At 37.2% G+C, this 27,320-nt stretch overlaps 1 long non-coding RNA gene across 1 annotated transcript in view; it reads right to left on the reverse strand.

Annotated features, from left to right (window-relative positions):
- The window catches only part of LOC118164933, a 134,803-nt gene extending 116,437 nt beyond the window's left edge, over positions 1-18,366 (reverse strand). Inside the window, exon 1 of the long non-coding RNA XR_004749756.1 lies at positions 17,675-18,366. This is a non-coding gene — a long non-coding RNA (uncharacterized LOC118164933). The remainder of the gene's footprint in view (positions 1-17,674) is intronic.
- Between the last annotated feature and the right edge of the window lie 8,954 nt (positions 18,367-27,320).

Raw genomic sequence — 27,320 nt, forward strand, 5'->3', positions numbered from 1 at the left:
CATCAGTGGACATTAAGTAAAACAGACTTTTTTGGTGGAAGAGACATGAGGAAATGGCTGCATATACTAATTCATCCTGGTCATCAAAAATTTGAGTTTATTATGAAGTTGCCACTTCAACACCTAACTTGTAACAGCTCTTTCTACTTGCAGATATCCTGGGATTAATGACAAGTAAGGTCAATAATCAGCCTGCAAGGTGTCCATGAGAGCTTCTCTGATTATGCCCATTTCTTTCTATTAAAAGACTTTCCATGAGGTGTCCATTAGCAGCATGGATCACAGAAATGAGTGTGCTTGCTTTCTTCCCACACCTTGATAATGGATCACAAAAACAGCTTAACAGGGAATGCTTGTGGCAGCCAAGTTGTCTGTTAAACAGGCAAGTCAGCAGAGAGACAGCCTTGCAGACATCCACGTGTGAAGTATCTGCATAAAGCAGGGTTGTTTCGTATCCCCCACTGACTTTAAACTCTTAACTAGAATGTACTACAATTTATCCTACCCTCCAGCTGAGCTAATGGAGGGGCAGGCTACTCCTGGGATCATTATTGTTCATTATTATTTTATAATGCCTGCTGGTGTTATTTTAACAGCTGCTTGCATGAAGGAATACATTAAAGACAGGCCACCTTTGTGACACAAGCACCAGGCACACAGCTCAGGAATGGAGAGCAAGGAGGAGGATGCTGGGCATTGGTGGCAGCAGTAGCATTATCTCTCCATAACATACATGCTAATACTACGCGAGTCCTGTGGTTATAAGAATCACCTTTTAAAAAATGAACTGAGCTAAATACAGTCAGGCTTGCTTTTCGGGCGTGCTGCGTACCTGCAGCTCCAGCTGAACTGCAAGGACAGAAGCTTCAGCAGACAGCAAGAATTATTAGGAGCACAGGGGGTGGCAAGCCTATTATGAGGTCAGACTAAAAGAGCTTGGTTTTCTTAGTGTACTGAAATGAAAGCTGGTAGGCAGCAACATTGCTACCTACAGACCAAGAAAGCAAGACAACAGAAGAGATCAGCACTGGCGGGGGGGGGGAAATGAGCAGCATGAGCTAAAGGACAAAACTAAATAGTTACAGCCTAGCCACTAGAGGGAAAAAAAAAAAAAAAAAAAAAAAAAAAAAAAAAAAGTTCCTGTTGGAACATCAAAGCTCATTGATCCTAAAAACCCAAAACATGAAAGTTTTGTGGACGGTATTCTGTATAACACTGGGAGCAGGGGAGGGATGAAGAATGAAACACAATATGACATCTAAATCTAACTTTACAACAATAGAGATGATGTCAGAAGAAGTACCAATAACGTGAAGAGAGCAACAGAAGAATCTACAGAATGTTTTCCTATAGAATAACCTTCCAAAACGTATAATTCTGATGCCTTAAGGCATCAGAAAATTCATGTATAACTTGCATGCAGGGGGGATTCACCAAAGGTGACTAAAAGACAAGTAGTGTTTAACAAGTCTGAGCTATCCCCAGTGTCGTCTGAGCTCTCTGGGAGGCACAAACACCCTGGCATATGGAAAAGACTTTAAACCTCCCTAGACCTACAGCACATGCAGAGACTTGAACAATAGATAAACAGGCAATCTGAGGGGGTAAAGGACAGGATAAATGGGCCCACATTTCAGGATAGAAGCAATTGTTAAGAAAAGGAATGGAGAGGAGAGGAGAAGGAAAAAAGAGAAAAGAAAAGAAGAAATGTACTATTCTTATATTAATTATTTAAAATTTATTATTATTATAATGCAAATTTAAAAATTGAAAGGAAAATTTTAAAAAGCACATTGCTGTCATGCACTAGAAACTAATGAGAACAACAGACAGCAGCAGCCAACAAGGAAAACACAAAATTTACCCAAGGTTTTACAGAAATTACTGAATCCCCACTTAGACCCTTTCATTTCCTCCATCCCTTTTCTGTTCCATTCTGCCCCAGCGCTCCACTGTTCTGCCACCAGTGACGCTGCACCCTGTGCCCAGCATTCCTGCTACTCCAGTGTGTTGCACTTAAATCCCTTCACACCACTCCTTCCAAATCCCCCCATTGATGCTTTGCCACCAGTCACAGTGCAGTCAATGCTAAACTCCAAAGTCAATGCCGGGAACTTGTTCCCAGCACTGAGTGAAGCACAACAGCTCTGTTTTGCAAAACGTGCAGGAGCTCTGTAGTGTCAAGGGTCTTGGGAGGTAAAGCCAAGCCCTTTCCAACAGTTCCGCAAAATGGAAGGGTGACAAAAAATTTGAAGGCTAGAGTATGGTGGTTACAGCACTGCCATGGGTATGTGAGGAATAGCTCAAATCTTCATTTTGCCTTGAGTTTATCATCCCAGATGATGCAGTCAAACTTGAGATCTCCCAAGCTATTTCCATGCTCTGAGATGTACTATCTTTCCCTTGGGGAAGAAACAACAAGGTCTGTTATCTGTGAAATTACCCAATTGCTCCTCAGTCAAATACTGCAACTTATCTCAAATGTATATTTCTGCTAAACCTTTGTAACTTCTTCAAGAAGCATCTTATTAAAGTCCGTTTATTACAGTTTCCTTTTATCTCATGAACCTCCAGTCTGTGCTGGAAAGAAAATCAGTATATTCTAGCTCTTCAATGAACTGAAGAAATACAAATGACATTCACAATTAATACACTATTTACATAGCTGCAGTAAAATAGGTAAATGTTTATTGGCATCAATATCTGTTATAAAATCAGCATTATTGATGTTACAGTAAAAATTACAATTTCATAAAGCCCTGCATAATTACTAGTCCTTGTAAAAAAAAAAAAAAAAAAAAAAAAAAAAAAAAAAGAAGGAGTGAGATGCATATTTAAAGCAAAAAAAAAAACAGAAGAAAATGACAAGCCAAAAACATCCAGCTAAGGTCATCATAATTTAAGACAGGCACAGTGTTAAGTGGAAGACAATTCTTCCTAAGAGTTAACCAGGTCAAAACGGACGTTTTCATTGAATCAGACATTGATATATATGCCATGCAGATTATTTAACCTGTATCCAAAATGCAAAACAAGACTGGTCCAGTTTCCACTGAAATTATGTTTATATCTTGTAAATTATACACTACAAGGACAAAACGAATGTTAGCTACTGTAATGTGTATTTTGCTGTGACCTGAGATAGGTCATTCAGCAATGAGATGATTCCGAATAAGAATAATGAGCAGTCATACAATCCAAACTCAGACAGATATAAAATGCCAGCCTTTTCTCTTTCTTTTTATCTCCTCTCATCTGATTTTAAACATAGTACCTTTTCTTATTTCTTTCTGTGGTTTTCATCTGATTCCAAAATACATACAGCGACCAAGCATACGTTATACTGGGAGCATAATGAAATTTTAAGAGCACTTTTTACCCCTTTAATTATCAGAATATCATTTTATGTTCCTTTTTACACTGAATACAGTTAAAAGCCAGAACAACAGACAGCTTATTTTGTGTATGTTTTTGGTAATAACTACAACTATCCCAGTTACTACTAACTGCACAGAGATGATTCAGCTTTCTTCCTTTACTGTGTCACAACAAATTTCTGGACATACAAGCCTCTATTCTCTGCAAACACACAGAGTATATACATACAAAGGTTATTAGCAACTCACTCACAGTGTTACAGCTGCTTCAAAGTAATCAGAAAATAAGGCACACATTCCTGCTTTTGTCCCAGAGTAGAGCTTTAACAATAACATTTCCTATTACTTTAGCATACAGGTCTCTTGAAATTTCCTACATACTCCCACTTGCTTTTGCTCCATAAATACTTAATAGGTGGCCTTTAAATTGAACTCTGACTGATTAGTTTTGAGATTTGGTGGTTGGTTGGGTTTTGTTTGTTTTATTTTGTTCTGCAAAATGTCCAGGGGCTCTGTAATGTCAGAGGGTCTTGGGAGGCAAAGCTAAGCTCTTTCCAACAATTCTGCAAATGGGAGGGTGACAAAGGAATTTGAAGACTCTATAGTCTGACAGTTACAGCACTGCCGTAGGATACACGGGGAATAGTGCATATCTTCTTTTAGCCTCAAGTTGATCATTGCAGACATTTGCTTTGGCAGATCTAACTTCCTTACTATAAATATGCAATACTGAAAAGTTTCCAACCAGAATAATAGGCTAGAACTTATTCAAATAATGAAAAATTCAAACAATGGTACAAATACCAAAAGGTTCTGCTTGATTTCCCTGCAAGCAACCTACCTTAAAAACTGCAATATTATACTGAGGTACCAGAACCAGCTGGAAAACAACTAGCATCTTGGAAGCCACACAGAAAAGATGCTTGTCACTGCTGCATCTACAGTGCTTCTGGTACCCAAACTAACTAATGCAGATTTAGTTGGAGTACCTCTGCCATTCCAAGCTGAAATCTGGGAACCGACAAATTCCAATCAAACTGGGTTATAAGGAAGAGACCCTCTGGTGGATTTTTAGTAGTCCGTAGTATCACCCGAAGTTGAATTACTCTAAAAATTTGAGAAAAACAATTTAGTTTGCAAAATCACTTCCTGAAGCTGTGAATATCTGGATTCTCCATGGTGTGTCCTGTTCCTTTACAGACTCAGTTTTTTTTGTCTTCAGTCAGTCTACGTTCACTAATAAGCAGTTCTTAAATTCACTGGCCTAATGACAAAAATAGAATAAATCTCATGATTGAGGAGCAAGCTTTCTTTCAATTTCTGGGTAACCTCGCTAATATTTGGAAACATTTCAAACCTTCAAAAGCAAAAAGGATTTATACAAAAAGAAATATCTTCATGACATGAAAGGACAGGCCATATTTAACAGGGGAATGCAAAATTTATTCCTCTAGTGATAAGTGCAGTTATAGATTTATGCTCATGATTCCCTTCTTATCACACACTTCTTTTTTTGAAGAGGTGTCCTTGCAGGAACCTGGGGAGCTAAATGCTGCACCAGCAGGTGTTCCTCTAAGGGTATGCTTCTGATGGCAAACATTTGGGCCTATTAAGCCAAAACACTCTTAATGCTGTGCTTCCTAAGCACCCGTTCCTTTTCGTACATCCCAACCAGCATGTGGGCTGTCCAGCTGCCTTCATTTATACTGTCAGACTTGTAATTTTATCTCTTCAACTGACAGCCAGGCTCTGAGGTGGATGTTCCCAGATCATCTGCTTCAGTGAGGTTCTGAAAGAAGCACAAAAGTCTTAGTATTCTCCAAGAAGCCAGGCATTATTGGCATATAAACCAAGATTCTTAGTTTTCTAATCAGAGGACTCTTAAAAAGTTGCAGCTCAGACAAATTTGAGTTCATGGGTTCAGACTGATCCAGTCACTTCTGTCACAGATTATTGTGGACTAGCTCTCAGGAACAGGCACTGATCACTATCAACTGAGTCCTAATCCAGTCATGCCACAACTATACGTCAGATTAAAAAGGCAGATTTCCAAACTAACCATCACAGTTCCTTCTCAGAAAAGGTCTCAGGCTTTTCACATTGACATTTGAATTAGTTGTACTTAATCAATTAGTACTTTACCTCTTCTGAGGTTTTCCCAAATATTGCTCAGATTATCAAGGATCTCACAAATGATGTAAAATATATTCAGACATTGGAATTCTTGGTAAACTCTAGTCAAAAATCCATGTCCAGAAGTTTATGTTTTGATGTAAAGGTTCTACTGGGCAGTAGAGCTCTATTCTTCATTTGATGAGGAAAGATGAAGGAGGTAAGCATTAATTTAATGAGTAAAACTAAGAAGGGAAGAATTCCCTTTCTGCCAAATGATTCAAAAAGGGAGCAAGTTAGTTGGTTGCTAATAAGGGTTTAGCTTCAGGCCACCTCTTTTTTTTCTTTCTTCTTCTGAATTTTAAATATTTTTTTGACCTTGGTTGTTTCTAAAAATATTCACATACCTTTTCTCTGGCTGAGAGCTATGTAAAAATGTGGGGGGTAAAGAAAAAAAGGAAAGATGGGAGGGAGGGGGTAAAAGAAGAGGAACAAAATGTGTCCAGAATGTACAAATTTATACTTTGTGTATATATTTCTTACATGCCTCTTCTGCAATGTCCATGTAGGGAATGTTTGCTTCTTTTTAATACTTCAGCATACGAGTTTCAATTTCAGCTGAAGGCTTTTCAAACATATTATGCTCTCAAGAACAGTTCAGGTGGAACTAACTAACTATTTAAAAATAAATTTTATCAGAATCAAACCAATAAAAATGTTAGGACAAATTTTTGAATAGACCTACCTGAAAAAGGGTAGTAAAGAAGGTTATATGTAAACAATGGACTGCTGTGAACATTCCTGTGTTACTTGATACTATTGTCATAAAATCCTTGGAAAGCAAAGATCTAGATGAATAAGCACACCTAGTACCAAGGGTGATTATTATACAAGAATATTGCTGTAAATTGCTGCTTACAACTTTTTCTCTTATGTTCATATGTACCTACAACAATGCAAAATTATCTCACAGTTCTTATCAACAATACACATTACCATCATTAGAAAATATTCCATAAGACTTCCAATCAGCTTTTTATCCTTATCTTTTTGACATTTTTATCTTTCTTAAGCTTTTAAATTTACTTTTGTTTAATTTTAGTACAGTTACTTTGTTTTGCTTCTGAGTAATTCCACCTGATTGCAGGACCACTCTAATATTTTATTCCAAAAATTAATGCCCCCTCCCTATCAAGAATTTGATTGCTTATCACGACACAGTGTCATGACATGATGATGGTGTTATAGCTGAGTCGCAACCAGCCAGTCTTATTCTAAAACAGTTAATCATCAAGCTACACAAACATGCGCATAAAAGGAAAAAGAATTAAATGTACAGTTCTTCTCATTCAACTCAACTCTCTGCTGCACATTAGCAGCTAGCTAGTTGATTCAAGCCCTTCTCAATTACAATTTAATTATAGGATTATAAATGTGATGTCATTTAGCATTTTGACAGTCAAATTAACCAAATCCATTACTTAACATATCAGCTTACATTGGTAGAGTTGCGTGCATGAAAGACAAATTATACTTATCCAAGGCATTCCTTATAGAGCCTGTTTTGTATCTCAGGGGTTTTCCAAGACACTGAGAATAAATTTCAACATGATTCTAGTGTTCCCAAGTCTTCTTGAAAAAATCAGGGTTAATTTTTTTCTTTTCAGAACTAACTTGTTCAAAGTGAATCCTGCCCGTTCTTAAAACTGACAAGGACTGCAACATGAACAAAAATGGGGATGTGTGAGAGAGACTGAAGGGGTTCTTCGCAGTCTAGAAATTAGATTGCTCATCTCTTTCAGAGGTGAAGCTCTCTCAGTGTTTTTGAAAATATGCTTAATTCCAAAGAATGGTGAAAAATTAGACCATACATTTCAGGGCTGGGACTGTGAAACTTCAGCCATCAGGAATCTCCAAAAATGAAGTGTCAGGATGGCACTGTTGGGGGAGTGCATTGCTGTTCTGACCTTTTGCGTTTTACAGTGTTTCCATGATGACCATATAGCTTCTGTTTATTAATTTATTTTATTTAAGTAATATTGTTTCCAATCAAAGTTTGAAGTCTGCTACCAAAAATCAGAGTAGTACCAAAATCAGGTATGGATTACAAATCAACAGGAACTTTTTCCTTAGGAGGACAAAATCCAGAGAAATCTTGTAAAGATGCATGAAACAGGAAGCTGTTCAGTCAAAGACTGCATTTTGTTAGGTCCTCTTCTTCTCTAATTTGAAGTAGGAATGAGGAAAAGTTGAGAAGCTGAGTGGGAATGTGTGTTGCATGCCATCAAAAACATGTGGCATATCATAATTATTTCTCAGGTTTGGTTTTGTTTGGTTCTTAAACTGTGTGTTAATCTTCAGGGTGGAATTTCTGCCTGCTGATTCATTTCTTTCTCATTTGAAAGCCACTGTTTGTTTAGGGAATGCTACATTAATCTGATTTTTCATTGGTCATTGCTCACAATGCCTTCCTCAATCTCTTAATGGTCTTTAATCTATTGGGCTATGACGAAAAAATACTTTGGGCTGATAATGTACTATCAATAAGTCTGTACAATTCAATTTCAATCCACTATTAAATCTCTTTTGTAGATCTAGCACTATTACTTCCCCTTCAAACTAACTTTAATAAACCTTGTTTTAGCTGTGGTATGTACAATTTTCCATTTGTTATCTCTCATCCAAAGACCAGATCCTTAAGCAATGTCAACTGGCCTATCTCCACTTGATTCCAGACTTCAAGCACAGAATCTAGCCAAAATGTTTTCTTCCAATTTCACTAGATCTTAGGTTATGTTCTGTTCATATCATAGTAGCAGCAAATGTTTCTGTGTTGTTAAAATGTTTGAACTCATTTTCTATTCCTTTTTTTTTTTTTTAATTTCACATTTAGATTCGACAAGCAGAAATCAGTGCATCATCAGTGATTATACCAGAGACATTAATCTGTTTTGGGGAGTAACTCTTAGGCTTGTCAGATAGAAAACAGAATATACAAGTCCTTATGTCCCAAAAGAAAACCCTGACGCCCTACCTCAGAGCCTTTCTCTCCATTAAGGTCAATGCTTTTCCCAATTATAGAAGGAATTTAGGGAATAATTTTTTTTATTTTTTATTTTTTTATGTTCATTGTATCAGAAGCTCCAAAACTTGTCTGCAATGCTCAGAAGCCTCGAGAAGCTGGATTCAGGACTCAAAGTATGATGTTGATTTTTGCATAGATTTCACACAATTCTTACAATATTACAATTAAAATCCTAATGAAACTGCATTCAGGTCTTTTTAAATATGTCAGCGGCCTTTCCAAGAGGAAACCAGAGAGATCTACTTCTGAGAACACACACTGTTGTTTTTTTTCCATAAATCGGTCTCAATGAAAGTTTGCCACAGGAAATACTGCTTTGAAGAATACAGGGGAATTACACACCTCTTTTCCAGATTCTTTCCTTCCATTTCTCTCCACATAGTGATAGGCAGAGCTTTTGAAAAATATGCCCTGTTCCATGTCCTGTAAGGCAGAAAGCATTCATCCCATAATCAAAAATATCAGTGAAGAGCCACTGGTTTAGGTAGTACTAGATTGAGCATGTCAGAATAAGTCATGGGATCCAAATTACCATGTTGCTTTTACTGCTGTAGGAGGGCTGAAATAGGGTTATGCAGAAAATGAAAGCAGCAGAAAGCATGGAAGGCTACACTTTAAGAAGAAGATGTATATTGTCTCAGGACCCGAATGTGGAAAGTCCAAATATCCTGTCCTCTATTTGTGCTCTTGAAGTGCAATATACCTCCTAACCTTCAACAGTTTTTCACCAGAATGCACAGACATGTAGCAACTTCAGACCCTGAGAGTGGGACAAAACCAGTCAAAACCTAAGTCTGCTGACCAGTGAAGATGGACACACAGAAGACTGCAGATGAATTACAAAAATCCTTTACATGAGCAAAACTTTTAAACCACTATGGATTTAGGGCATATTGTAAATTTATTTGTATTTATTCACACACAACTGGAATGAGTAATTTCCCCTTTTCTACTGAAGTCCATTTATCCTATTTTAATGCCACCACACATGGGTTGGCAAGGATTACTGTTATGGCAACTTCATCATATAATTTCTGGAGAGCAATCATTTTGGCATAGAAATATATAAGACTGCACCATATGGCATTTGCATGTAAAGGGGGATATAATCCTTTCCTTTCTTTCTCAGAATGTTTTATATAAGTTGTAGCATTACTATATATTAGATGTATATATTCCATGAAATATATGAACCTGTGTATTTTTGTCAAGTCTCCAGTGATTAGAAATTCAAGTCTTTCAGTCTTGATTCTTATTACTGCTGTGCCTGCCAATGCTAAAAGTGAGCTTAAATTTCAAGATCCTAAATTTAAATTTCCATAAAAATTAAAACCTTGTGTAAAATTAGTGAAAGGAAACTCACTTGAAAAGGTAGAACCATAGATGATCAAGATGCATTAGTCAGATCCACGTCTTCCAAACACCATGATGTCAGCAGCTTGATCACCGAAGTGCATGACATCAAGATTAACAAATATATATGTAGGTACATATATATAAGGGATTAAACGTTGCTTAGTTTTGGCACATGCTTTTATAAATCTACTTCATTAAAATAAAATGGTTCTGTGTAATCTGGCAGTTCTGGAACTTTCATCCTTCTAACAAAAATCTTAAGTACAGAAAATTGTAGATGATAGTTTTAAAGTCTTAAGCTTGATATAGAAAACACATGAGGAGATAACTCTGAAGTCTGTGGAAATGGGTAGTAAAATGAAATATACTCTACTTCAAGAGAAAAAAAATAAAAAATAAAAAAAATGTTCCCTAAAATAATAGTTGATATTTTTAGAGTAAAAGCAGTAAAGTCAGGTACTAGTTTGTTTAAACAGAGAAGAAAAATTAGATGTAAAAGCTCTAGAACATTGATAAAAAGGAAGGAGGGATCCCAGCTGTATTGCAGCTGAGAGCAGTAAAGCAGTGGAATAACTGCAAAAGAAGTTCTGTATTTCAAACTGTTCAGGCTAGTTCAAGCTGTTTTCCCATCACAGCTTATTCAACAAGAAAAAATAAGAAGTAAGGGGTAATAGGAAAATGAATGGGGTAGTAGGAAAAATGAAGCCGGCTAGAATAAACTGAGCAGAAAGCAATGGAGACTTAAAATTCAATTATTATATTCACCATATTGGGAAAAATTCCTCAAGGCATACATAAGGAAGCAGCAACACAAAGGAAAGGGACTCTGAAGAAAGCACTCACTGATTAACTGCACCTAAACAGTAAATAGCTTGACAGAAAGTAAGCTTCACTCCTTTTGGCAAGTCTTAAGACTTAGTGGAATTTAGTAAAAGAGATGAGAAGATCCTCAGTTATAAGGACTTGCATCAACTGAGGAGCCTGGCCCTAAGACCCTTGACTTGCTGTTACTGACTGCTCCTTGCCACCTTCTGGTACGTACAGCCTGTAAAGAGAATACTCTGTACAGAATACTACATATAGAGGCTGGCTGCAGGAGCTCCTCTCCCATCCATCTCCCAAGACAACGGAAAGCAGACCTTTTACTTCAAGGAACAGTGCAATGAATTTCCTGAGTTGTTTTCTGTCTCCCGCCATGCCATACTCACCAGGTACTACACTGCTAGTAAGGCCTGTGATATGAGATGCATAAAGATACTTAAAGCTGTTTTTCAGGGGAGGATTGTACCTTTGGTGCTCTTTCTTTGTTTTTGTTTTTCTTCTCCTTTCCCCATTCTAGAGGTAGCTGGTAATGTTCCCCTGCAATAATGCTTTTTCTAGACTATGCATAACACACTATTGTGAACTGTCTGAAAGGACACATTTCCCCCTCTCTTTCAAGCCTTAGATATGAGTTATATTCCCAGATTTCCATTGGGTTTGTGGCATAGCACTGCACATGCCACTTACTGACTCCAGCACAAACAGGCCTCTGAGAAACAGCAGTAAGGATATGCTATGTATACTACACATAAAGTCCTCTGAAACTGGTGGATGAAAGCTAGTGTCTAAGTGCTAACTATTAAATTGAGCAATTTCCTAATTATTCTAATCAGGTTTTTTATATCTTTAACTGAGTACCCTTTCAGAGTATGATCTGAAGCTGCTTTTCGCTATCCTTTCAATGAAGCAACCTAAAGGAAAACCAAAGACAAAAGAGGGGAAAAAAAAAAAAAAAAAAAAAAAAAAAAAAAATATAGTGCACCATTTCTATATACTTACATCAGGGCATTAGCTAGGAACGGTAGGAACGGATGTGAACTCAAAGCACTCTAGACAGGGCTCCACCAAGCTCCCTAATGAGACCATCATTTAATGTACTGGCTGCTTTAGCTTCTTTCAGACTATTCCCTTAAAGGCTTTTCAATCCATAACTGCAAGCCAAAGGCACCTGTAGTCAACAAACTTGTGCTTGAATGTCGCCCACATCCCATTATTATTTCATCCTCTGATGGTCAGGAAATACATGTAGCTTGCTTCTAATGTGATCTTCTTTTAGATTTTTTTTTTAATACTCTCTGAACTTCTGCTGACTCACTGTGTTTCTTTATAGGAGATAGCAAGCAGAGCTTCTTTATCATTAGTGTCCTTTGATCCTGCTTTCTGTCTTGCCTGTCTCTCCCTCATTCGTTTAGTACACCCTGTGAGTGCCCTTTGATCTCATGCCACTCTTGCCTCCCTCATTCATTCTTACAGTGTGAGGGAAACTGCCTATTCCAAATTTATAGGTGGACCTCTTCTTCTGAAATAACCTGTGCATTTACTAGAATTTTCAGTGGTTTAACGTTATTTATTTTGTCACTATAAGCCCTAGTTTTACTGGTACATTTTGTAACTTCTCACACTTCCTTTCACCTGAAGCGTTATTTCTTTGTGAGGGCAGGTTTCATCTTCCTTTGTATGTTCTTGAATCTTTGACTTGCATTTTTCTTACACATGCTGTCCTGCACAGAGATAGCTCCACGAAGATGGCTAACACTTCACTGTACTCTATACATTAATTCTTATTTATTGGAAGGCAGATGAAGGATACCTCTATTGCCATGCCGCAAAATCAACAAAACCTAAAACTTTTTAAAAAAAAAAAAAAAATATTGAAATACTGAAAGGACCACACCTATTAAACTCAGGAGAGTTTTCAGCTATTTGTAGAGCTTTGTTTGGAACCTGGTTTCTCTCTGCTGGATCACAGGTGCAGCATATACATGTCACGCCTAAATACTAGCTGAGCAACGTGCAGGAGTGCAGACATCAGAGTTAACTATTTTTACTTTGTGCTGAAATCTTGCTTCATCATCTTGAAATGCTACTACTAAAGTTTACTAAATAATCTGATTTCACTACTGGCATGCTACCAGTTTGTACACAGCATTGATATAGCTTCAGACAATGTCATTAATCCTTTCACATACTGCCTGAGTTCTATTTTTATTTTATTTACAGAGAGAGCAGAGCAGACAGGATAGCTCTTTCTGAGGGAAACCCTGACAGGTAGGTGTGCCTACTGCATGTATACCTGATGTCTTAGGCCTCTCCACACAACTCAGCAGTACATCCTTGACCCCACAGAAACCAGTGGTAGGAAACCCTAATTGCAGGGGGATAGGAGGAGGGCCCAAGGATGTACTGTGATTTTCGCATACAAACTGCAGCACCATAAAAACAGTAACAGCTGCACTGTCTGGAGCCTGCTGCAAGCTGCAACACAGATGCAATGGCAAAAAGTGTCAGCACTGCACCCTCTTTCTTCCTTAGCTCTTGATGATGAAGTGCCTCTCATGCTGCTTCCACCTTTTCCTCCCTGTTTCTTAAATAATTTTATATGCAATAACTCTGCTTCATAATACCATACAACCAAAGCAACTGACTTGCCAAAATCCTGGCAAATCAGTGTGAAACAACTAGCTACAAACACCACAGCACTTGAAAGCTCCCTCCTGGTGAGGGATCATGACCCAATAACATCATCCGGTTCCTGTGTGGGTTGTGGTAGCTAGTCCTACAAAAGAGGCCACTGAACTTCCTTAAATTATGCCCAGACAATATTTTTGGTGCATCTGCTAGGTCAAAAGGGACCAACTACCTTCTAACATGACCAACCAGCATCAGTTTAAAGCTCAGTAGCTGCTGAACATGGATGAGGAACCCACCTGAGGCCAGGCACAGGGAGCCACAGCGGAAAGAGGCAGAGTTGGAGAGACCCAGCTAGCCAAAGCAACACAGAGAAGGGGGACATCAGCTGGCACCTCTCTTGTGAACCAGCTGCCCACCCACAGCCCAGCTCTTGCCCTGACAAGGCAGCAGCTGGATGTCTACCTTGCAGCACCAGGGACCAGTGTCTGGCTAAGCCAGAAGATTGCCAACGTTTTGCCACCTCTGGCTGTTTGCTGCCTGTTTTTCCTACGTGGAGTACCAGGTTCTGGCCTTGGAAACAGTAGAAATAAGTGCCCAATGAATGTGAAATAGGAAACATCCAGAAAAAAAAACTCCCATGGCTATCCCCTGCAACATATCAACACACACCGTTCCTCTTATTGATTTTGTCACCCTCTATTCTGGACATTTTATGTAAGACTCTTCAAGCTCCATTTCCAAATCTCAGTCTCCCCAGTCACTTGCCTGTTTCCTCTGAGTTCATTTTCACTTATTTTCCTTCAGTATGTATAGGTGCTTAGAGCAGGTAAAAGCCTGGAGTACTGCTGACCTCAGAAAATACTCAACTGCCGTGCTATCCTGACCCAAGTGCTGTCGTGACCCAGGTAGAGATGTGCTGTTTTCTGGTTTTGTTTGCTTGTTTGTTTTTTAAAACAATACACTGTATGCTATATGGTGCTGCAATTCCAGCCTTTTCAAAAGTGAGCATCTCCTCACTGTTCTCTACTCCTTTTTTTTGTCTTTCACACAGATGAATTCTGCTGTCCATTTTATCCTTTTTGCAGCCTTTAAAGTCAGCTGAAAGTGTTAAATTCTAATTTTTCAATGCCAGTGAGCATGAAATCTCTGACTGAGTCATTAAAAACTCCTTTTTAAACAGCATCTGAGGAGATGGCTTTCAAACTTTTGTGTGCTACATACTTACTGTAAAGTCTGACAGAGAAAAATGTGTGTTGGCAACACTGCTTAATTCACATTGAAAAAAGAAAATTGAAGCCATACTTCTAGCAAGATTGGTTAATGATCAATAGCGACAGGTAGCTATAAACACAGTAATGGAGATCCTCTCATATTCTCTCTCATCCTCTCGTGCAGCCCTCCCATAACTACATTTCAGGAAAATGAATTTGTTCCAACTCCCACTCTGGGCAAGTTACCACAAAAACAACATGAGACTGAAAAAAAGCCAGAGAAATTTCCCATGAAGAGAAATATCAACAGCTGCAAGGCTAGACAAAAACAACCTAACCCATCTGTAAAGAAAGAAGAAAAAACTGGCCGGCGCCGCCCCCCCCCCCACACAAAGGTCCATGGAGTAAAAGAGGCTGATGAGCCTGCCCGGTAGAAAAGTGAGTAATTGTAGAATAACAGGTCTCAAGAGATAGGAAGGACAATGAGAGGAGACAGGAAAAAGTTTAGGTACAGGCTGGAAAATGCTTTTTTTTCTGGTAGAATGCTCAACAGTTTGGCCATTAAGAGTCAAAATTCTGTTTTTTTCCTGACCCTATTTCTCACTTACAAATTGTGTGTTCCCAAAAGCCTTCCCAAGAAGAGAAGAATCAGAATTTCCAATCTCACATTTCTTTATTCCTTAAAGAAGGCTGTCCAGAAGAAGAGGTTGAATTTCAGCTGCTCTGTGGAAAGGCAAGCACAGCTTTCAGAATAACTCTATCATTTCCTAACTCACAGCAAAACAAGTGAGAAAGCAAAGGTCCTGCAATTGCTGGGCCAGCTATACCCAGCAGTGCTCACAAATCTGTCTGACCCAAACAGGAACACAGCAGCTTCAAGAAGGTTCTTGTCTGGAGCCAAAAGAAGTCCAGTGGCTTCCTGCTGTAACACAACTTACAGGTTCACTTGAACTAATGAAGCCACTGGAAGGATTTTATTCTCTCACCAAGGTGTTTTGATGTAAATTCTAGCTCTAGTCAAGAATATCTCCCCCCTCCCATTTCAGCTGACTGACTCAGAGACTGCTGTTCCTGGGATCACCGTATAGCCAATGGAGACAGATGAGTTTTTCTAATGGGGAATTTCAGACCACTTACATTTAATTTCCTGCTCTCACTTGCTCTCTGTTGGAGGGTCCTTCCCCCGATTACACAGTCTGTGTGCCTACAATAAGAAAGTGGCAATAGCCAATTCTCCTTTAAAATTCAAAGGAGTCTCCCTTGTGCCTTAAAGGTGGTTCCTTAAAGCTCACAGCAGTGTTGCCCCATTTAAGTCTAATTGGTGTGCTGGCTGGGCATAGTGGCACAGTGCCTGTGCCTGGGCACAACATTGCTACACCAGGCATCCTCCTGGGGGAAAGAGGGGACAGACAATGAAAATGTTTTAATACAGCTCCTTTGATTGTGAATATATTATCAAGAGTCTTGCATGCCCTGTATTCTTAAACTATAATGCACGGATTTCTTACTCTGTGTATTAGACTAACAATCGTGATTCCATTTAGCATTAGCAAGGATATTAGTTCTATTTCAGTGAAAGTCTCATTAATTCAGGGTAATTTATATAGGACTTAAAATGTTTTTAAGTAGCTTCCTGTAATGAAAGTGATTTCTAAGCTTCCTAGAGTGATTATATGTTCATTATCACTTTGTACATGCTTTGGCATGTACAAAGACCCCATTGCTTCAAAAAACAACACTTGAATGTAGGAATTGAAAATGCAGAAGTATTAAGCATTTAACACACAGGTATCTGCAGAATCAAGATCCCTACACAAATATCAGCTGTATCTTTTGAGAAGAAATCCAGAGTTATTACTCTGAGTTCTCTTAGACATAACTTAAAGACGGCAAGCTAGAAAGCAAACTGGCATTAACAGTTAACATTGTTTCTCAGTAAAGGAACATAATTGTAAGTTTGCAAAAAGAAAATAAACACAAGCAAATTGCAATTCTGCATGTCTTAAATGAGCTAGAAAATATCAAATCAAAATGTACTAATTAAAGGAAAACTTTATTAGCCATTATTTTATGGGCAGAATATAAGCGTAATAGGATAACAGTGAAGGTAAATACATTTATCACATGTAAACCACATATGCATATACTTCAGTCCTGGTAAAACTGACTTAGCAGCACCATCAACTCAGAACAAAGTTTGCACAGTCAATTTAGAACAGAAAAGGCCCAAATCTACATTTCTTAGGACCTAAAAATTATGATGGAAATTAAGATGTATGGGCAAACTCAAGGAGCATTTGTCTCTGAACTAGTTACTTTCACATAAAAAGGACCACAATGCCTAATGCTACCTTGAAGTCTGAGAAATATTAAAACTGCAAAATTTCTCTTTGTGGTTCTACCTGGAATGGGCTGAGTCTGGCCTTTATGCCACAAGATTCCAGAAGGCTGAGAAAAAAAAAAAAAAAAAAAAAAAAAAAAAAAAAAAAAAGACTGACAGACATCCTTTAGGAGTCAAAATCTTCATTCTACACAGAAAAATACTGAGTCCATTTGCAAATTAATCAGTTGAGGCTTCTGCATTTTCCACTAGCTGCTGGGCATCCAGAGAAATACACAACAAAATGTGCATACAAGGAACAATCATCATGCCATCCTACAGGTGCGTTAAACAAACCTGGCTTACTATAAGAGTGATTTTTCTTCTGGATTTGTCCTACTTTTCAGTCTTTATAATCTGATAACCCTTACAGAATAGGTGCCACATTGCCACAGCATTTCATTGACGACAAAAGTTCTGGTTTTAGCCCTTGACAAAGATGCTCCCTTTATTCAATGTTATCCTAATCCACTTTTAAGGAGATGTTACTGCATTGAAAATTCTTTGCTACAGTTAAACAGTCCAGACCTGTATTGCTTTTGCTTTGCAGTCTCCATTTCAATCTGTATCATGCGTTTCCATGGAGATTTCCAAAGGGAGAAATATCCCTGCTATGTCAAATCTGGAGATCACAAACATTTTCTTTCCAATATTTAAGAAAACAAATCCAGAAAGAACATCCTGTCCTTAAGCTCCTTACCTTGATTCACAGTTCCAGCCTCCTGTCTGATCTTAGAAGAAGTTAACATCTTTGAGCTTCAGTTTCCTGTAAATTAGTTATAACAGTTCTTCCCTTCTGCCACACTTTGCCTGTCTTGTATACTTCAAAGGTATGGTCTTCAGGACATGGAGTCTCTTACTAAAATTTTTCACATCACTTTGGGGGGAGGAGGGGGAATGAGAAGGAAGGGGAAGGAAACGTTCATAGTTTGAAAGTTCTGTAAATGAGTTATACACTGTTGCTCACACCACTTAATGACTTAGTCTTCTATGAGGCTGGTAACCTCACCAGCTCCTGGGCTTCTGTAAGATATTTATCCATTTGTCTCACCAGATGCCACTAGAGCTTTCAACTACCAGTGATTAGACCTCAGCATCTGAGCTGATTTATACCAAGTTCAGAACAGAACTAGCTTAATTATGGTGATATGTCTGCATGTTTAATCAGGTACTGCTAAATAAACAATTAAAACTATTACCTGCATTTTGCAAGACATTGAATACACACACAGCAGCATCAAATTGTTTTCAAACATTGCAGGTGATTTGGCTTCTTATTATAATAGTTAGGGGGAAGCTGTACACACTGAAAATAAACTGATCTAAGATTTTTTTCTAATAACACATGGCAACTTTAAATAGCTGGGACTGAGGTAAAAGAAAGGGAAGCGCCTAAAGAAAATATATGGGGCAACCACACTATTTTTTTTCAAAGGAATTTAACTTTTTTTTTTTTTTTGCCTTAAATTCTTCTGTCTACATTTTGTGCATCCTACATTTTGTGCCAGTATAAAATAGACAACTGCTTGTCTAAGCTTGCAATACTATTTCTATAAGTTTGAGCATCAGCACATTTTTATCATTATTTTTTTAAGTAACTTCATCAAAATAGGATTCGGTATATTGAGCCTAAAGAGCAGTCTCAGATTAAATGCTACTAATAAGCTTCAACGTAATATTCCGTTTTTCCCCTAACATTGCAATATACACATTAAAGAAGAATTGAAAGAAAAAAAGTAATTTTATTTCTCAGGCTTGACCTTGTTCCCATGCCTAGCTTTTATGGGTAATATTCCTAATCACGTTTTAAAGGTAATGGAGACCAGAGGTGAAATGGTAGTTAATTAGTAGGTTCTATAGTTATATAGAACTACAGTTATATAGTTATATATATAACATATAATATAATTTATCAGCTTTTCCTGATTTTTATGAACAACTGTGAAATTTACCAGCCACAAATTACAAAATTATCTTTTCTCCTTTTCTTATTTAGAAATTAGAATTGTATCTCTTCTTAACTGTTGTCTCCTCACCTGTATCTTTCTTCCATTTCAACCCATTAGCATGTTTTCTTATTGTTATACTGTCAAGTACATAGCACTGAGAACAAAAATCCTGCAAGGGAAATATCTGAGGAGGTTTGAGAAAATGAAGACACAAAGCAATAGGAATCATTTGAGCACTATTTTTTCACAAAGGTTCACTAATAAACCGATCACTGCAGGGCTCTGCAGTTTTCAAAATGAAAGAGAGATGAGAATGTTAAAACAATTCAGTGTATACTTTAAACTGTAGCACAGTACATTTATTTTGGCATTTAAATCCCTCATTTCCCCAAGGACAAACTGTGCACATCTCAAGTAATGATGCCCAGATGGCTCTACAGATATGGCTTAGCAGTTAGGTTTTTGCTGGTGCAAACTGGCAAATTCACTGATGTCTCTTATTCTTGAAAACTCACAAGCTATTTCATCTACAGAATATCACACCAACTTCAGTAGGTCTTAACAGTCTGCTTAAGACCAGTTTTTCAGCAATAATATTTGCCATGATGATTTTGAAATTTGCTTTCCTAAATTTGCAATATTTATTCAAAATACGTTGCTTTGCAACCATTCATATCACTAAGCTTGTGAGTAAAAGAAAATCTCCAAAGGGTGTGAACACTGTGAAAACAAATGTGCTTACTAAGTGAAATAAATATTTGCAGATTTCTTTTCAGCATTCAATACGCTTTAGTGTCAACACATTTGCAATCACTGCAATTAGCAGCAAGTGAGGCTTCAAGACTGTGATGTAGGGAAATATCCTTTAAGCAGGACGAGACCTTACTTGACTTGCTAGAATGATTAGGAGATAGACTGGAAGTGAACAAGCAGCACATGGTGTTTCTAAAGAGTTATATAAGTTTAGCAGAAAGAGCTGCTCCATTAGTTCAGTTAATAGAACATTCTGTTACTCTAAACTTGCTCTGTTGCTGTGCAGAACAAAAGAGGAATATATTATTTTCCTTTAAACAGAATCAAGGCCTAGCAAAAGAAGACTATATTAAATAATTATATTATTATGAGACTGGATTTACTGCCAGAATTGCTAGGACTCAGCCTTTATTGTCTTTTGAACACAGTTGAACTATCAATTCAATGCTATAATCACTACATATATTCAAACATAGATCAGCTTATATGGAAAATGGACACATCCTGACTTCAGCAGTAAGGAAAGGGATTTAGTATTTATTTTATCTGTAAGCATAATTGAAAGTCTACAGGCAGATGAAATTCATGTATTTATTTTGGTCATCATATATATAACTCAAAGATGAAGATACCGCCTCTTTTCTTTGCATTGCCTTGTATCTGAGCCCATAGCAGCCAATATATATCTAGTTCTCTTAATGACATAATAAAAATGATGGACAGGTGGAGGAGGGGGGAAAAGAAAGAGTGAATGATCATTTCAGTCTTTTCAATAAAGCTTAAAAAGGCAAACCTCTCCTGGAATTAGGAAGCAACATATTAAACCAGGTAATAACTTCATTTTCTCACAGGAAAATAATAATTATTCACAGAATGCAAACTACTGCAGTCATTCAGGTTGCTGTATCTCCTGTGATTTAAGACTAAATAGCTCATGAGTTTTCAAATGAAAGAAGGGCTTTCTTTTTTTCATTTGAAAACACAATCTTGAGCAAGACAGTGAATGGGCAGAGAGTATCAGGGTGAGATTATCTTCCCTCTTATTTTCCTATTATCAATTTGCTCAAAGGAAAATTACAACAGAAAGGTCATCACAGTGAAGAAAATAGCTCAGGGTTTTCATCTCCAACAAAACCCCAAATCTTGGCATTTACTGTTAAAATCTAGTGGACTTTAACAGTAATCCTCCTGAAAGAGCTAGTTTTAATCTTACTGCCATTATAGCTGTTGATTTTATCCCTTTCTATTGTTCATTTATTTCCATTCTGATTATTTAATGAAAGGATGATAAATTCTTGACCTTCAGCTCACAGTCTGTCAGGTGTAGCATCTGATAATGTTCTGTGATAGGACACTGCACTGTGGGGTCTCCATGTACTGTATATTAACCTTATAAACTCAAGCCATTTGAAGAATGCAAATTGTGCGATTTCTCTTGCTGTACTTTTACCTTTTACTAATATATCATGAATTAAATTTCTGGGGCCAGTCAAGAGCTGGAATTTTGTTGGATTTTTTTCCTCATTTGAAGCATTTTCAACGTTTTTCTGACATGGCACAGATTGCTTACTGGGAGACTCATGAAGGTGTGTCCGATCACGACTCTGTTATATGAGTCAACACAACATCTTTGGTTTTATGTTTGTTTCTTTTCCCTCTAATTAAATTATCTTTTTCTCAACCTGTGAGCCTTCTTCTTTCCCATCATACTTTCTCCCCTCCTGCCTTTGAGAGCTCATGGCTCTGTTTTGGATTTGTTCTCCATTGGTTCTACCATTCACCTTCTACTTCCCTTTGTTATTTAACATTCTTTGTTAATGCCTTTTCAGATTTGTTTTCAGAATCATTCTAGTAACAAGCAGGCCTCCTCATCACAGTTTCACCAGCTATCCATCACCCATGTTTTGAAGGGGGTTAGCATTCTTAGGCCAATTGCCATTCTCTGAGGGCTCAGTTACCAATAACATACCCTGTTACTCAAAAAAAAAAAAAAAAAAAAAAAAAAAAAAAAAATCCTGAAAGATGGTAGAATAATATTTTCAGAATGAAATAATGTAAGTTTTATTCAGCAAGCTCTATTAGGTAATTTGGTTTCAGAATAGCAGTTGGGAGCCTGGAGACTCAACAAATATTGATTACTTTTCCACTGATGCTAGGCATGCAGTTAGTCAAGTGGTCAATACGATCATGGGTAAATATTTCAAAAGCTAAATAGCATTCTGTATCTTAGCAAAACCCCTCACTTCATTGTGATGGATAATTATATGATACCTGTCAGTATTGTCACACAGGTGAAAACAGAGTACTTGGTTAAAAAACAATAAGAAACTATTTTATTGAGACCGTTGCATTGGGTAATGCCTACATAGATAATCAAATCTCTTGAATAGGATGGGTCAGTTACTCTCTAAAATGCAATGAGAGACTCATTCACGAGTGTCCTTTTTAATGAGTTCACATGAATTGGGAGAGACCCCCTGAACTGCTCTTTGGAAGATTTCTTACATCCAGCTGTCCTAGTCCTATTTGACTGCTCCAGCATATGCATGCTACATCACAGTTTATTATCCTACAATGTGTACTTAGGTTTTTCTGTCTATATTAACTATGTAGAAAAGGCTCTCCTTTGTGGTCATTTCCACATTTACAAAAACATTTTCTACTAGCTAGTTACAAGCATCTTACCTACATCCGGTTTGGTCAATTCTGTAGCAGAAACCACCCCGACTCTCCAGTACAGCTAGGTGCTCCACTCAGTTCCCATGCTGATTAACACTGATGCACTGATACACACAAATTGCTCTAGACTCAGCAGCAGCTGCCTGAGGGAACCTCTAGGGCTTTTTCTGAAACTCCTACCTGAAAAGCTTTTGTGACAAATAGTCAAATACTTTTGAGGCAGTGGTTACAAGTCAGAAATCACTTCGTCTCAAGTCAATCTTGTTCTCAAACAAGTTGCTAGTCACATCTAGGCAAACACATCTATACCAATGAGATCCTGGGCTACTTAACTTAGTAAGTCAAGTACAGTAGGTGTGCATACAGGTACAGCCCTGATACATAGCTACACCACAACTGCAACTATAGTACAAACTTAATTTTCATCCTTGTATCTCCCTTATGGATTAATTTCAATAGCTTTTGGCACAGTATGATCCATATTTTTTGTATTTTTTGGATAAAAATTACTAATAATTATATATAATTTCCATTTCAAACATCATCCATTTTAATTAAGTTTACTCGTAACCCAAATTGAATCTGTACCATTCTTTTCTTACATCCACTGGAAATGGCTCAAACAAACATTTGTTTAGGTATATTCTTGTTCATACAGTTCTTAGAATGGGCCATAGTATGTCAAAGATTATTTTAAATGAAACCTTACCACTAAATAAACACACAGTTCTGAAGAGGAATTAGGGATGTTTCATAGGCAGGGATCTTTCTTTCAGCTGATAGCAAGGAGACATCACTTGTCATGCAATAGATTCATTTCCACTGTTCGTGGAATTGGAAAGACAGATTTACAGGGTAGGGGGTTTTTGTATATAACTAAAGACCATTAAATGTCTACCATTAAATGTCTAAGTGTTTACAGCAAAACCAGCATACATAAGTTCATGTGCAAGTTTGTGCAAAACCCTGCTTTTTTCATACAATAGCAATAATTTATCAGAGTTACTAAACAGAAACATGAAATGCTGCACTCATTAGTCATCTTTAACTTTCCATGTTTTATTATATACTTACTCCTTTCCACTTAGGTACACTTGTTTAGTTTGGAAATTGTATGCAAAGCTGTAATTCAACAAAAATCAATCCAGCATTGAATTGTAAAATAACTACATGGGTTATTGCTGTGTCCCTTTATTCTGATTATACTATTCCTTAAAGCCATGCAAGATGTTAAGCCAATGCCCAGGTATAAATACAAAATATCAAATAGAAGTGTTCGTGTGATACATATGCACGTCTTTAACAGGACTTGCTGGAGGCTTGAACTGATTTGAATCTAAGGGCCTCATTCTTTCTCTTCGAACAATCTCATAGCATGCAGAAACAAGAGTTAGCATTTCAAAGTGAAATGGTAATTAAAAGTAAGTTCATCCTAAAGTGCATAATTTGTTGAGGGGTATTGCTCATTCTAAATGGGTAAATCTGAAAAATTCTCTAGAATAAATTACAAAGTAAAGGGACACCAGAAAAGACAGGTCACAATATAAAAACAAATTGTATCAGGCCATTTCCACTACTCACTAGGATTAGAAATCTAGTATGTATTTACCAGACAGAAAGAACAGGAAGACCCTTGAAGACAAAAAAAATGCTAGGACATGGGTACTTAAAGCTGCCCTTGATAACAGGTGCCAAGCAGGTTGTGAGTGCTCTTCTTTGCCTCACTTGTTTTTGTGTTTGTTTGTTTTCCCTCTATTTCCTTTAAATATTATACTGTCTTTAACTTGACCAGTAAGTTTTCTCATTTTGGATCTTTCTATTTTCTCCCTTGTCCTGCATGTGTTCAGGGAGTGATCAAACGGCAATGTGGGAGCTTAGCATCTGGCTGGGGTCAACTCGCCACCAATACTGTATCTTTGTCCCTTTTTTCCACCTTAAATGCTTTACATTCTGCTGAAATTAGTAATTTCTCTAAAGTCTGAGTGAATTTAGGAGCCACCTTGGCAATATTCAGATTATCACTACTGAGCTGCCTAACTGATATATAATGATGTGTTTTAAATTTTGCTGCCAATCATCCTAGGGACTGGATGTAATGACAGAAAGCATTAACATTTTTTTTAATTTTATTTTTATTTTTTTTTAATCTGGGCAGAATTTAGCTCAAAGCAAGATTTGGTTCGTATCTGATTATCTCCCAGGTTCAGGAGGATCAACTCTTAAGTTTTCACACAGTTCTCACACTATTTAAGAAAATATCAGGCAAGCAAAAACAATAAAGTCTGGACTGAATAAGAGAGGTGTAAAAATGAAGGAGATAAGCAAATAGGGACCCAAATTTTATATCAGACTCAGAAATCTTCATATCTCATTCATCACATTCTATCTGAATGTAATGAAACTATTGAAATTGAGTACTGAGGGTAATATGACTAAACCTTAATAATGGAATTTTCTATTTTCCATATTTTTTCTGGTTTAGCTTTTTCACCCACTTCATAGTGGTGACACTCATTTAAATGCCCCATACACATTCATTCTTTTGTATTCCATATTGAAGGTGTGTTGAAACACGGGACACACAGTTCTTTGACTTTGCAGGGCCTTTGGGAAGTACCAGTCCTGTTCCTTGGTATCTAATGTTTTGTGCAAAGAGCACGAGTTAGATATAAAAGCCACACCTACCTAATTCAAATTCTCCTGGAAGCATCTCAGTGGGCTTCATAATATAGACAGAAGATGAGGCCCACTGGCTGATACTTTCCCTAGCTTCAAGCAGCAATGTCCTTCTTGTTTCTCAGCAGTCTCTAAAACAACTTGCAACTAATCAGAAATATTATCAGAATCAGAAATTTTAATGGCTATTAGGATCTCACAATTAACATTCTCTGATGAGGCAATATCCTAAGCATATCAAAATGTATAAGGATTATTTACAGATAGAGCAAAAAGTGTAAACTAACTTTTAAAGGAAAGACATTTTTAGCATGTTTTGCTGATTACAGCAATTTTCAGGAAACATTTCATTCACTGTACTTTCTATATCTCTATCAGCATATATGGTTACTTTTACATATAGATCTAGAAATTTAAGGAAAAAGAAAAGTAACATATGATACAACATGAAATCCAGCTGTACCAAGCATGCTTCAGCCAAGGTTGCTACGGTGGTATTGCAAATGAGTGTATTGTAGAAATGCCTGAGCTCAACTGAAGACTACAAGCAGACTGAGATTACACTTAATGCAAGCTGACTTTCTTTTATGATTTCTCTTGACAATACAAAAAAAGTCATAAAAATATCCATAATCTAGACATATTCTAAGTAATTCTGGGATACTACAATTAAATTCCTTGACATTTACAGAAAAATGCTCTCTTCACTTTGCTTACTTGACCAACTGGTTGTTTTTAATGATGTAGATTGAGGGCTGCTCCTAAGAAGCATTTCAAAAATGTTAAATGCTGACTTTTTGTTTTGAACCAAATTAAGCCTTCCTAAAAATTATTTTGATGCTTTGGCTGGTTCAGTACACACTCTCCTTGTTTTGGGAGGACATTCAACTGCAGACAAACAAAACAATTAGAGCCATTAAAAATAAAATACTGCAATAAAAACATACAAAACATCTTAACATCATAGTAAGCTTTGCATCTAGCTTTTGGTGTTTGGTATGCAGAGAGGAAAGCATAACTATGCTTTAAATGATGACTAAAAAACAGTTTGTTCAGCAGGAAACTTTAGGGAAATCTGGAGGGAAATGCTGAGTACAACCACTGTGAAGTCTGAGCCTCTAAGGAGTGATAATTAAGAATCTTCTCCAGAGAGTAGGTGCTTAGAAGCAGTCTTTCAAATTTTTGAGCACTTTTCTTTGAGACACACACAAAAAAAAAAAAAAAAAAAAAAAAAAAAAAAAGCCAGGTGCCTGCCTTTTCTCTAGATTACTTGTGGTAAAGCCAGGTTATGCTTTATCCCATTGCCCATTTTCTCATGTGTCTTAATTAGTCCTTCCTTCAAACCTTGTTCTAAGCCATGCATGCAACTGAGGTGAGATTAATGGCCTGTCCTTTTTCACATCACTTTTCCTATCCCTTCTTAAATAAAGGTAGTACATTTGCTATTCTGTACTCATATTCATCCTCCCGAGGTTTATTAAAAATATTCACCAGCAGTCCTGCAATTTCATGTACCAGCTCTTTCAGCATTGTGGGACAGAAACTAGTTGGTCTCCAGGCTTAAAAAGATTAAGCTCCTTGGGTTCCCATCTAAGAAATGATAATTTCTATTTACATAACTTCAGTCCTGTTAGCCGTCTTGTCTTTGCTGAAATGGTCAACATCTCAGGCCTGATAAATCCCAACACAAACCATTCATTTCAATTCCTAGTTATGCTTGGATTATGCTTTTTCTCTCCCTCACTGTATAGCAAACAACTCTTCACTCATTGTTCTTTGTATATTTATATACACACACACACACACACACACACACACACATATATATATATGGTTGGTATATATATATATGGCTGAAGAATCTTTTGGTCTTTTCCCCATTCCCCTGCACCACTCGGGGTGAAGAGGTAGAAGAGGATGTATGGAGAATGAGGAGTTTTTAGTTTGTTTTTAGTTTCTCACTGCTCTACCTTGTTAATGATAGGTAATAAATTTTGTTAATCTTGCTATGCTGAGTCTGTTTTGCCCATAACAATAATAGTTAAGTGATCTCCCTGTCCTTATCTCAACCCTTTAGTCCTTTTTCATCATATTTTCTCCCCTTTTTCCTGTGAGGAGGTGGAGAGAGAGCAGATGTGGTGGTGTTCATCTGCCCAGCATGGTAAAACCACCCACTTCTAATTTTCAGAGCCACTTCTGAGACCACCTCTTCCTTTATTTTGGTTTTGGTTTTTCTTTTTTTTTTTTTTTTTTTTTTTTTTTTTTTTGTCCTCACAGGTCTCTTTTTCC

This window comes from Oxyura jamaicensis, chromosome 3 (assembly GCF_011077185.1).
Source record: "Oxyura jamaicensis isolate SHBP4307 breed ruddy duck chromosome 3, BPBGC_Ojam_1.0, whole genome shotgun sequence".
Lineage (NCBI taxonomy): Eukaryota > Metazoa > Chordata > Aves > Anseriformes > Anatidae > Oxyura > Oxyura jamaicensis.